The sequence below is a fragment of the Megascapheus bottae genome, chromosome 17 (genome assembly GCF_031878675.1).
Source record: "Megascapheus bottae isolate mThoBot1 chromosome 17, mThoBot2.hap1, whole genome shotgun sequence".
Taxonomy (NCBI): Eukaryota; Metazoa; Chordata; class Mammalia; order Rodentia; family Geomyidae; genus Megascapheus; species Megascapheus bottae.
The window spans coordinates 13903044-13915837 of record NC_143525.1 but is presented as its reverse complement, the minus strand read 5'-3'; positions in this window follow the sequence as shown (position 1 = coordinate 13915837).

Here is a 12794-nt window from a genome sequence, read left to right as displayed (position 1 = left end):
CCCAATCTAGGAAGGAAGAAAGGAAGGAAGGAAAGAAGGAAGGAAGGAAGGGGAAAGGAAGGAAGGAAGGAAGGAAGGAAGGAAGGAAGGAAGGAAGGAAGGAAGGAAGGAAGGAAGGAAGGGGGAAGGAAGGAAGGAAGGAAGGAAGGAAGGAAGGAAGGAAGGAAGGAAGGAAGGAAGGAAGGGGAAAGGAAGGAAGGGAAGGAAAGGAAGAAAAGAAAGAAAGAAAGAGAGAGAGGGAGGGAGGGAGGGAAGAAAAAAGAAAGAAAGATAGAAAGGAAGAAAGGAAAGAAAGAAGAAAGGCAGCAGGCAGGCAAGCTAAATAGGATGGTACATTTTTGAATATCTAACATATAATAAACTTTCAGTAAATGAAGGCTATACTTTATGACAATCCTCCATTTCATAAGGAAATTACTTAAACCTAGGTAGCTAAAGGGAAGTTTGATAATTTTCCCAAGGCCACATAGCTAATACCTGGTGGAAGCAGAAAATAGGGATGCCTGTCTTTAAACCACTGATATTTATTCTTTACATCACAAAGCACCACCTCTGTGGTTGGAAGAAATTTAGAATTTTATCAACAAAAGAGTTGAGCATGGGATGGGACTATCAGAACGGTTGGAAGCTGTATGGCATAGATGATATGTGCTGTCTGAGCGTTGGTCTGGTTGTGGCAAGAGGCTGACAAGAGTATGGGATAGAGACTGCAGGCAGAATAAAACTTGGGGACATGTGTACAGTATTCCCATGAATTGGTCCAGGTCCCTAGTGAGAGAAGTGTTTGTCTGTGAACAGGAAGTCAAAGACTCAGAGTAGCCACTGTGGCACCTGAATAGATGAGATGATTGTGAAAGAGAAGGAAACATGGGGGCCATGGTTTCTAGCCTAAAGCTGTGTGATGCAGATCTGAACAGGGAAAGAATGATGTGTTTGAGGGTAGACCTCATGAGTTTCACCAAGTAACTGGAATCTTGGGTCGGGAGCAGAGCTGTGTGGAGCAGGGGTATGTTGGTTAGAGTGATTGTTTGGTAGCATCCTGCTTTTCACAATAGGGAAGTAGAGAAAGGAGGACAGGAGGGAGTAGTTTTTAAGATAGAAGTGCTAGTGTAGACAGTCAAACACAAGGTGCTTCAAAAAAGATAAAACCCTTTGAATTTGGCCTTGAGGAAGAAGTCAAGCTGTGTGTAGATTAAAGGATAGATACCATCTAAATTCCCAGAGGGTCCAAATGGAAGGTATGGAGGCTTCCAGATGCACACAGATTAGTGGAAATTATCAGAGAAGGGAATGAACCTTCTGAGACAGATCTCTTCCTTGGATTCTAGGTCACTATTAGCAGGGGCCAATCCACTGTGCACTGAACCCACAACCCTCAGAGCTTGTGCAGACCCAGTCATGAGTATTGGTGGTATCCTGGGATGTTTGTAAAACTTGAGGGAAATGGTTTTTAGCTGTTCGGCACATCCTTCTTTGTCAGTTCTGCACTCTAGTAATATTTGTAGGTTAGGTCTGTGAAGCTGGCCACTTGGCAGAATTGCCCTCCAAATGAATCATGATAATAAAATTGATCTGCTATGAGTAAAGTTCCTCTACAAGCATTCAAATCTTTTTGCTTCTGATTCCTATTGATAGGAAATTCTGGAATTGCCATTGGTTTCCGCAGTTCTTCTTACCAGCAATAGTGTAAGAACTTTAAGTGATATTTAGTAGAACTTAACCTTTAGTTAGTACACATGGTCACAAAATTATATTCTTTCATGCCTAGCAACCCCCTCTATAGACAAAAAACAGAAGTTTACCCAGGCAAATGATCAAGAACACATGTAGAGGTACAGAGACTGAATTAGAAATTCAGCAACGGAAAGGTCAGGATTAGGGCATTAGTTATTGAACACTAAAAGATTAAATAATTTTTAAAAATTGAAATTTGGCTAAGGATATAGCTCAGGGGTAGAACACTTGCCTAGCATGTACAAGTCCCTAACACCACCACCACCACCACCACCCAAAAAAAAGAGGAGCAAATCGGTCAGGAGAGAAGAAAAGGGTAGAAGATAAGGGAAGGGGAGATGGAACAAAGAAAAAGAAAGATAAAGAAAAGAAAAACTAAATTCCAGAAATATAGATTAGACTGACTACATAAAAGCATTTTGAGGGGCCAGGAGTTTGGCCTAGTGGTTAAAGTGCTTGCCTAGCATGCATGAAGACCTGGGTTCGATTCCTCGGTACCACATACATAGATAAAAGCCAGAAGTGGTGCTGAGGCTCAAGAGCTAGAGCTCTAGCCTTGAGAAAGTCCAAGGACAGTGCTTAGGCCCTGAGCTCAAGCCCAGGACTGGCAAAAAAAAAAAAAAAAAAAAAAAAGCATTTTGATTCCCTAAATCTCTTTAGTGAGTTTTTTTGTTATTGTTTTGGTTTTTTTATTTGGTTTGGTTTAGTTGATTTTTCAGTTATGGGGCTTGAACCCTTGGCCTGGGCACTATCTCTGAGCATTTTCAAAAGTTCAAGGCTAACACTCCACCACTTTTTTTTTTTTGCCAGTCCTGGGCCTTGAACTTCGGGTCTGGGCACTATCCTTGGGCATTCTCAAGACTAGAGCTCTACCACTTGAGCCACAGCACCATTTCTGGCTTTTTTCTATGTATGTGATACAGAGGAGTCAAACCCGGGTCTTTGTGCATGCTAGGCAAGCACTCTACCACTAGGCTAAACATTCTACTCCTTCCTGGTCCCTAACACTCTACCACTTTGAGCCACAATATCACTTCCAGTTTTCTGATGGTTAACTGGAGATAAGAGTCTCATAGACTTTTCCTGTCCTGACTGGCTTTGAACTGTGAACCTCAGATTTCAGTCTCTTGAGAAGCTCAGATTATAGGCATGAGTCTTATATATGCTTACCACAATATCTAGAAACTATAAATGTCTTCTTTAATTTTTTAATAGTTTGGCATCAAATTTTCCTTGATCTCAACACTAAAAGTTACTTAGAGTAACTAAGAAAGAAAATAAGTCAAGACATTGTGATCCCATCAAATAGAAATAGTTGTTTTAGAGAAGGGACAATGTGCCTTTTTCTACCTAAGAAAATTAGAAATTGATAAGATATTTAAGCATTTTCTATTTTTTGGTGGGGGGAGACTAATAAGCCAACTTTTCCTGTTGCCTTGGAACAGGAAAACTCCAGATACCAGAGCATGGCTCCTCAAATTATACCAAGGGGAGAATTCCCCTTTGGGCTCACCCATAGAGATAGTAAGGATGACTGTAATAGTAAGGATGACTGATAGTAATGAAGATCTGAGGGACTGCGCCTTCACCCACCCAGCTCTGAGGTTCTTTGTCAATCATAGAATACACACCTCCCACCTACCGATGCAAGCTGAGTGCAGGCCTTGGCCATGATTAGACACTGAAAGAGATATAAAGAATGGATGGAACTTTCTGCCGCTGGAACCCTAAATGGTATCCACTCATCTGCCACATGGCATTGACTAAAAGCACACTGAGAAATGCCTTGCTGACCATGAACTTGACATTAGAGTACTTACTGTCTACCACTGGGAAGGATGTATCTTCCTCTCAGATACTTGAGGGACAAGTAGAGACAGTATAATACCAATGCAGAAAATTTTGTGGCTCAGTGAGAAGGCCCTGAGCTTTGTTCCTAGAAATGTATGTAAAGCTAAAAGTAGCTTTTATCTTCCAAATCAATGTTAGAGCAAAAATAAGTGGAATCTTATTTTACATTAGCTTTACTGTAATACAACTTAATTTCATTTTAGACAATACTGTAATTCCTACTTGACCATCGTGAATTTTATCTATATTAATGAAGTGATTCTGTCCCTAAGGGTAGTCAAATTTTACTTCGTGACTTCTAACCACAGAAAAGAGGGAGAATAATTCTACTGTGTCTTGAGGCAAGCTATTAAATCCTTCACTGTGAAAGTATAACTCATAAGACTTGATTTAAAGCAAGTGCTGTGTTGGTACCCGATTCTGTTGGTAATATTTGGTTAATTTTGCCTTTATACTAGCCACATAAACTCTAGGTTCATCACACAAATAAATAGACAATAATGACTATAATATCAAATTAGTGATGTGCTTAATATGTAGAAATGCAATGTAGAAATCACTTAGCCCATCTTGAAAGAGAAATGTCATCTGCTGTTGATACTAAGTATAAAATAAAAACCCTCTCATGGCTCATAGCTCATCTTGCTTCTTATCCCTTTTTAAAATTCTTAACCAGGGGCTAGGAGCATAGCCTAGTGGTAGAGTGCTCACCTAGCATGCATGAAGACCCTGGGTTCAATTCTTTGGTACGGATAAAGCCATAAGTGGCACTTTGGCTCAAATGGCAGAGCACTAGCCCTGAGCAAAAAGTGTCCAAGGACAGTGCCCAGGCCCTGAGTTCAAGCCCCAGGTCTGGCAAAAAAAGAGTGTGTTAACCTGAATAAGACCTCAGCTAACTACCAAACTATGTGGTTACTATGGTCTATATCTGTCTACCCAGTCAAAGTCAAATTAGTAGTAGTAAAGTCATCTGACTCTTAGAAAACATAGATTTTTTTCAATGACTTACTTCCAAATATTCAATTATTTAAATGTTTCCATGAGTCACTGTAAGACAGGTACATGCCATGTGCAGATTTTTAAACCAATGAAAAGATCAAGAGAAGTGCTATAATTTTGGAGCATAATTGTGAAGGACATAGAAAACATTTAAAGCCAGTGAAGAGCCAGTTCCGTTATTCGAAGAACGTGATGGGTCATTTATGAAGTAGAAAAAGAATTGATAGCATACAGGCAACCACATATGCCTCTGGAGCGAAAGAACCAATTCCCTGTTAAACACATAGCATCATGAAGGTATTGTAATACCACCAAAGTAGGCTTTTTATCACTTCTCAAAATGAGCCTGTGGTTTTGAGGGTAAGGAACAAGAGAATGCATTGAGAACCCATTCAGAAGCAGCAGAGAGTTCGCCAAAACAGTCAATGAAAGAAAGCAAGGAATTTTCTCTCCCAGCATTTGCTACTTAGTGTATTTCTAGATATTTTTTTTGCCAGTCCTGGGCTTGAGCTCAGGGCCTGAGCACTGTCCTTGGACTTTCTCAAGGCTAGAGCTCTACCACTTGAGCCTCAGCACCACTTCCGACTTTTTTCTATGTTGTGTTAGTGAGAAATCAAACCCGGGTCTTTGTGCATGCTAGGCAAGCACTCTACCACTAGGCCAAACTTCTGGCCCCTCTTTCTAAAGATTCTGTGTACATTAAATGTACATTAACTCAGAAAACTAGTGGCTCACACCTGTAATCCTAACTACTCAGGTGGCTGAGATCTGGAGGACCCTAGTTTGAGGCCAGCCTGAACAGAAATCTTTGCTGTGATCCATCTCCAAAACAGCAGGAAAACAAAGCTCACGTGGTAGCAAGCAGGAGGCCTTGAGTATAAACAAAATCTACAATAATTAATTTTTAGAAATAACTACTTTGAGCACCATCCCAAGGCCCTTGGAGCAGTAAAAAAAAAATGGTGACACAAAAATGCCATTTCCTTTCTTATATTACTGGACTGGTATTTTTAGAAAATTCAGTCTGCTTTTGCCCTAAAGACAAACCTTCAAAAAATAGCATTATTGACTTAGTTTTTAATTGCTGGTCTTGCATATTTCTTCTCCCTTTTAATATATTCTAGAGGTTACTTTTGGTCCTAATAATATAGGTCATGTTCTTGCATATGAAATCCCCAGGTAAAAGACGATGACTATGAGGTGTGGTGGCTCACACCTGTAATCCTACCTACTCAGGAGGCTGAGATCTGAGGATAGCAGTTTAAAGCCAGCCTGGGCACTAAAATCCATGAGACTCTTATCGCCAATTAAACCACCAGAAAATGAGAAGTGGTGCTGTGGCTCAAGGGGTTGAGTAGCCTTGAGCTGAAGAGCTCAGGGACAGCACCTAGGACCAGAGTTCAAGTCCCACAACTGACAAAAAAAAAAGATGCCTATGAGAAAAACAATGATCTGTTCATTGCTTAGTAATCAATTTGTAAAAACAACAAAAACAAAAATACTTTATCTTATGAATTCAGGACCAATACTGGCTCCTGCAACTTTTACAAAGATCACACATACAGCTCATTTAATCCTAGTCTGCTAGTGAAGGCTAACTGGAAAGGTAGAGCAGTTGTTGTATAGGCAGATCAAATGGCTGTTGCTGAATCATAGACTTTTATCTTCTTTAACAGAGTTATGTTACGTCCTCCTGAATTATCTCTTTCTTCATCCTTAGGTAATTAGTCTCTGACTTCTGTCTCAATAGCTTTCTGATTCTACCCCTTCTTCACCATCTTCACTGCCCACCCCACAGCTCAAACCTCCCTTATTTGCATACAGTGGCTTCTTAACTAGCTGCCTCCATTCTCCCTAGTACATCCAGCCTGTCTTGTAGAAATCTCATTCCATGCACAGGGCCTTGTGCCCTCCTTGCTCCGACCCTGCTACTCTCCTGCCTCCAGTTCTGGTTTCCATCTTGGAAACCTGCCATAGTGCTCAGAGACTGCCCATGTGAGCCCGTGAGGATGGGCTCCCTTTCTCAAATAGTCTTGTCCTTGCTGTGCTGTCTTCTGTTAGACTGTGAACTCCCTAGGTGCAGGAACTGAAATGTTCATGTTGACAGAGCATGGCCCCTAGCAGGTGCTGACTTCAGTGTTTCCCAGGGAGGAGGTAGATGCTGTCTCATTTCCACAGTTCCCTGCACTGCTCCCTGACCTCTGTCTCCCAGATGGGCTCTGGGGCCCTATGCCCTCTTGCACTGTGACATGCCATTCCCTCTGTCCAGAGCTCCTGTTGCCAGCTCCCAGCTGGCTAATGCCCACCCATTCCTTGTGACCCAGCTTGTGTCAACCTTCCTCTCATAAAGACCTCATGCCTCTGCTCACTCTCCCAGCATGCTATGTGCAAATCTCTCATAATTCTAAAGGCACTGTGTGATAAGACTTGGCTTATTGTCTTGCCTGGACTTTGAATTAGCACACAGGAGACTCCTGATGAATAAATTCTGGAAGCACGGATGAAAGGATTCTATGTCTCCTGATCTAGACATATTCCTGCAGCCTCGGGTGTCGGACACTTGCTTAGTTACTGCATTGGATCAGATCTTACAACATCTACCCCACTCACAGCCCTACAATATGGCCCCTGCCCCAGCCACCACCAGCCCACCCAGTTCCTTCCCACTGCCCAGCCAGCAACCTGTGGCCTGCCCTTGCAGGTTCTGTGAGCAAGTCTGGACCATACACAGGAATGGGCTGTGTGCAGAAGACGCAGCCCTCCCCAATTAGGACTGGCAGGAATTTCTGTTCCCCTCAATCCATCTTCACCACTTCCACTCAACTAGAGTCTTCCCCTCTTTCCCTTCCTTTTACTCGTATCCTTGTTAAAGAAAGTCTTATCTGACTACTTTAATCAAAGGCCTTTCTTCCAGAATTGATCATCCTTGTTATAAGGATAAGGTAAGGTGTAGGTATTAAAAATTAGACACAGAAATCCTGGAGGCATGACTGAAGCGATAGAGCACAAGCCTAGCAAGAATAAAGCCTCATGTGTAGATCCCAGTACCACAAAAATAAATAAATAAGGCATAGCATCTCCCTTTAATTTGACTGCCACTTTATGTATATAAAAATGTGTCCCATCTACTAATTCAGTTTCTCCAAAAAAGCATGTAAGCTGAGACTCTTCAAGGTATTAATGTATTTCTGAGGTTAAAAATCAACTGCTTTGGTGCCAAGGCCTAAAACCTCATCTCCCCCATCACCTGTCCCCTGTGATGCGCCAATACCCTAGAGCACTAATACATTGTTAGCCTTACCACAAAAAAAGCCATGCCTTTTTCTTCTTTTTGCCTTCTTTATTTTTAAAAAATAATGTTTATTCTTGCTCCAATTGACTATTTTGAATATTTTATGTGCCTTATGATATTAAAAAAAAAGTCTAAAAGGCTTCACCCTTATTGGCCCTGGAAACCATGTTTGTTTGGAAATGTGCTATATGGCAACAGTGCTTAATTTCATAAACCATCTGATAAGACATTTTATAGAAGAACAGCACTCGGTCAAAGTTCCACAGAGTAGTATGTGCAAGAGTCTGCTCTTGGGCAAGAGCCTGAGAAATGTGTGGGAATTGGAAGAGGGGATTCTTGGCATCACTGCCAAATGGCTTTTGTGTCTCTTTGGTCACAAGTAATCCCCCTCCATGTCTGGACCCTTCGTTTTCCCCCTCCTCCTCTTGCAGAAGAGTCTTCTGAAGAGCGGGGAAAGGGCCCTGAAACGAAGCTGCTCTCTCCATGGCAGCTATGGCTAGAGCCACTGTCATCTTTGCAACATCACTTCTTTGCTATGATTTGACCTGGCTAACAGAGTCATTGGAAGAAGGCCTTCCTTCCCCTTGGAGATGGCAGCCCCTTGTCCGTGCACATCTGCATGCAGTTGTGTGGAGGCATCCGGGAGATGAGAGAAGGCATTGTGCAAGCCTCTGATCTCTATCTCTGAAGTCTTTCTAGCTCCAAGATTCTCTGACCAAATCCTAGGAAGCTGATAAGTGGCTGGTCTTGGGCAATGGATGGGGAAAGTGTGAAGCAATCGACAGACCCTTGATGTCCAGCCAAGGACACTCGGTGTCCTGCACCGGGTCGTTAGTAAAACTGGATGCCTTCACCATGCCACAGCTACACAGGACACCTCTCACAGGACCTTTCACATTGCTCATGTTGCTGACTTTCCATTTGGAAATGATGGAAGAACAACTGAGGAGAGATGAGAGAGGAGGGGTGCTGGTTCCTGGTACCCTCGGAGCTGTAACTCGAGAGGGAAAGAAGCAGAACCCCTTGTTTTTCAAATTGTCCAAGATAGATTCAGCATGTTGCATTTCTTCTTGTGCTTGAAATTAAATGCTCCAAGACAGCCTCATGGGCATCTTGGAGCAGATGGCTCCCCCCCTCCCGATTTCATCAGGATGTGGAGTTACTTCAGAAGAACCTCCTCTTCTGTCATTTACACAGGAAAAGGGGACGAAACCGTTCATGAGAAGCTCTGTTTTAGTCACTGGGTCATGTTTACTTGGACATGCAAACTTGGAACCAAAAAAAGTTCATTCTGATGATAAACCATTGACAAGGGAGAAGCCCCTTTAACAGACAAGCTCCCAAGCCCTTAACCTGACTACTCTGACAAGTGGGAGCCACGCTTTCCTCAGAGTGGATGAAGAAGTGAACTTGGGAGCTTATTTCCTGAGGAGAAACAAGTCTTGCTACAGTGAGTCTCACTAATGAAGGCTCTCTACTGATCAGCAGGAGGGCTCCACAGATCCCATCCAGGCCATAAGTGTGAATGAAGCTCTAGGCTCTCCTAAACACATCCAGGCCTGTAGCTACCTCGGCCCAACTCAGCTAAGATCAGGGCCCAGGGCTGAGCCTGTAGATACAGATGTCTGTAAGGCCTCTACATGTTTCTAAGGTACATCTAGATGATGACCATTTACAGAACCTTCTAGTACCAGACTTGATAGAGCTTTACAAGAATTCCCAGGAAAAAGTGGAAGAAGCAAATGCCCAGAGAGGAGGAAATCCCCATATGCGCCACACCAGCCACTACATGAAGGCGTGTTTGGCATTCTAAAGCCTGTTCTAGCAGATGGGAGTGGATGCCATGTGTCCTGGAATGAAGTCTCCTGTGGTTGGAGCACATGTCTCAGAGGGTGACCCTGGAAATACATGTGAAGGTACCACCTTGCTGCGTGGTGTACTGTGGGTTGCCTAAGGGTTAGAATTGAATGTGGGAGCCTGGACGGCTTCGAAACCCAGGTTCCACCTCAGTGTAAGCTTGGGGATCACCTCTTCTGCAAGCGCGTCCCCCCTTGCCTTCAAACTGAACTAAACATCCTACACTTTCCCCTCCCAGCCTGGGCTTTGGCTTCCTCAAATACACGCCTCTAATACCAACCCACCGGCAAAAAGAGTCAAGGCTTCCCCTCCTTCCCTGTAAGCCCTCCTGACCTCACGTGGCTGCTGAATGCAGTAATACATGGCCTGGACACAGCTGGACCCCAGCACTGGCAAAGCCTCCTGATGACACAGTGACTGGCAACAAGGAGTGGGAGGAAACCATTTCCTTTCCTCCTCTCCTCCTCTGCCTTGGGCCCCACCCCTTCTGCCAACCTCAGTCTTATGCCACCATCATAGTAATACTGGGTAAATGCTGCACCCAGGACTCCTTCCTCTACCACCCACATCCTCTCCAGAGCACATCCTTTCTCCAAACAGGATCCCAGGTCGAAATAAGAACCCCACTGTATCATGCCAATTCCTTGTGTCTTCATAATGACCAGAGGGATACAAGAGGTGCAGATGAAATTGTTCTAATTGAACATCAATGGGACTTTTCAACTTTCAGTTTTTTAAAATTCTGTTCTGAGACGTAACAAATGTAGTAAATCTACAACATATGTAGCCAATTCAAGTTCCTCCCCTTCGGTGGCAATCTCTGTCATGGGAGACCTAAGAATTATGGGTCCCCCATAGTAAGTCGCTTTGTCCCTTATGGAGCTGGCACCAGAGTCAGCAGCCCTCCAGCTCTAGCACTGGGAGATTTCACCCCATCCTCGGGTCCTTTAGCAGTAAGGAGAAAAAGTCCTTCATTCTGACAAATGCCAGAGGAATTTCTTCCTAAGGGGCCACAAAATGCTAAGTAAACCAGCAGGGAGCATGAGGAGGGCATACTCATAGACAGAAGCACAGCGCTGGTGGCATCCTTCAGCTTAAACCAGTAGGGATAGACTAAGTAAGGCAGCCATTGTGAGCCAAGTTCACAGAACCAGAACATCGCAGAGCTGAGCTAGGCAGGGCCTGGAGCAATCCATGTGGACTGTTGAATTAGTGGACATGTATCACACCTTCTTAAAAGGAAATCAGTACACCACTGTTACTATGGGCCTCTGACATGGGCACTCCAAAGCACAGTTGTAGGCACAGACTCCAGAGATAAAATCAGCTGGGAAGAAATCTCTTGGTGGGTTAAATGTGGGGTGGGGAAATCAAGACCAGCTTCAGAATAGTTTCCCTAGTAACCAAGAACAGGTAGTTAACCTTTAGATGAAAGACGTTAGGTAGGTCAGGCAGGGATGCTTAGTAGCTTAGACACCATGAATCTGAGAATTCTCTTCAGCATTTCCTGACCCCACCATGCCCAGCTCAAGAAACATAGCATATAATCTCTCCTGATTCCCTTACCACCACAGCCGCTGCTCTACCTCCTTGAATCCTTCAGAGATTAGAATTTAGGAAAGGTCAGGTTCCTCAAACCCCCTTTTCTTAATCACCATTGGCCATTTCAGTCCTTGATTATGCATCCCAAGAAGTCAGTGGAAGCCTTCTCCAAGACATGCCAGGCCCAGGCTGAGCTACAGCTGACCACCTGGAATGTATGTCAGGACCCTGTGGGAAAGGAAGCCAACTCAGGCCAGAGTGAGTTCACAGCTTTGAACTTCAGTTCTGGGACCCAGGCAAAAGTGTCACAAGAACCCTTTTACTCTCTGTGAACCACAGCATATTCATGTGTGTCATAGTGATTGATGGAGCTTGTGACCACAACAAAGGATCTTACTCATATACCCAGGCTCTTGACGATTTGAAGATGGGAAAATGAGATCAAATTACAGGAAAGACTTACCCAATACCACACAGCCAGCAAGGATGGACTAAGAGTACATGCAACTTTTGTTTTTGTTTGTTGTGATGCTGAGGATTGAGCTCAGTGCCTTTTTCACGCTAAGCACACATACTATCACTGAGTTACAGCCCCATCCCTAGATGTAGCTTTGAATGTCCAATCTACTATAGCAGATAAATGTTTCCAATTGAGGTTGAATGATTTGTCATTGGTACTAGTGTATCTGAATAAAATTTTGTTTTATAAGTATGGCTTATGAGCTCTTTGGGAGCAGGGATATGAACTGGGATTCAAGTCTGGTCAATATTTGGTGACCTTTCATTTTGGAAAAAATGGTCTCTTGACCTTGGTATTCCATAGATAGTGAAAGATCTTACTATCTAGTCCTAGGTCATGCTCTCACAGATGCTTAGGAAATTTCAAATAGTGCACCCTGCCATTTCCTTGGATGTCATTTTCCTTGTCACTACCACCTCCAGATATATACACAGAAACATGCACATAACCCAGTGATATAAGAATCACCTATGCAACACAATTTTCTTATTCTTTTGGACAAGAAAAATATCATTGTATAAAGACCCATAAATACTAGGACAAGGTCCAATCAACATGGGCTTATACTGAATTACCTATCCAGCAATGATAAACAAAATGACAAAAATCATAAGAAAATGTAAAATCTGGGGCCAGGAGTTTGGCCTAGTGGTAGAGTGCTTGCCTACCATGCATGAAGGCCTGGGTTTGATTCCTTGGCACCACATACATAGAAAAAAGCCAGAAGTGGGGCTGAGTCTCAAGTGGTAGAGCTCTAGCCTTGAGAAAGCCCAAGGACAGTGCTCAGGCCCTGAGCTCAAGTCCAGGTCTGGCAAAAAAGAAAAAGAAAAAGGAAATGTAAAATCTATTAAAGACACTGGAAAATGGCTAAATTGGAGAGACTCCAATCTTTGAAAGAAGAGATATATAGAGACTATTTCTTCTGAGTGAAATCTCCAGTCTGCATGCCAGAGGCAGATAAACTCAAGTAGAAATCCACAGGATTCAGGCTACCAAAAT